The sequence below is a fragment of the Penaeus monodon genome, chromosome 15 (assembly GCF_015228065.2).
Source record: "Penaeus monodon isolate SGIC_2016 chromosome 15, NSTDA_Pmon_1, whole genome shotgun sequence".
In the NCBI taxonomy this organism is placed as follows: domain Eukaryota; kingdom Metazoa; phylum Arthropoda; class Malacostraca; order Decapoda; family Penaeidae; genus Penaeus; species Penaeus monodon.
Window position 1 is genome coordinate 1,254,552 of NC_051400.1, and position 226 is coordinate 1,254,777.

Below are 226 nucleotides of genomic sequence, written 5' to 3' on the forward strand. Positions count from 1 at the left end.
TAAAATTCCCTTTTTAACTAATAAATTTTTTTTTTAAATATTTAATTTTAAAAAAATTTCTTTTACCCGTTTACTGAATGTTACCCCCAAACCCACTGGGCCCAATTTGGGAACGAGAAAAACCCCGTTTTTTCGTTTTTTTTTCCCACACTAAAAAAACCCCAATTTTTTTTTCCCTTCCCACCCTTTTGTTTTTAAAAAAATTTAAGCCATTTCCAAACCCTTT

The 226-nt window shown here is 29.6% G+C and overlaps 1 protein-coding gene across 1 annotated transcript in view; it reads right to left on the reverse strand.

The window, feature by feature from the left end:
* Positions 1-226, reverse strand: part of LOC119581616 (receptor-type tyrosine-protein phosphatase alpha-like) — a gene marked incomplete in the record, with an annotated part of 9,463 nt that overhangs the window by 3,069 nt on the left and 6,168 nt on the right.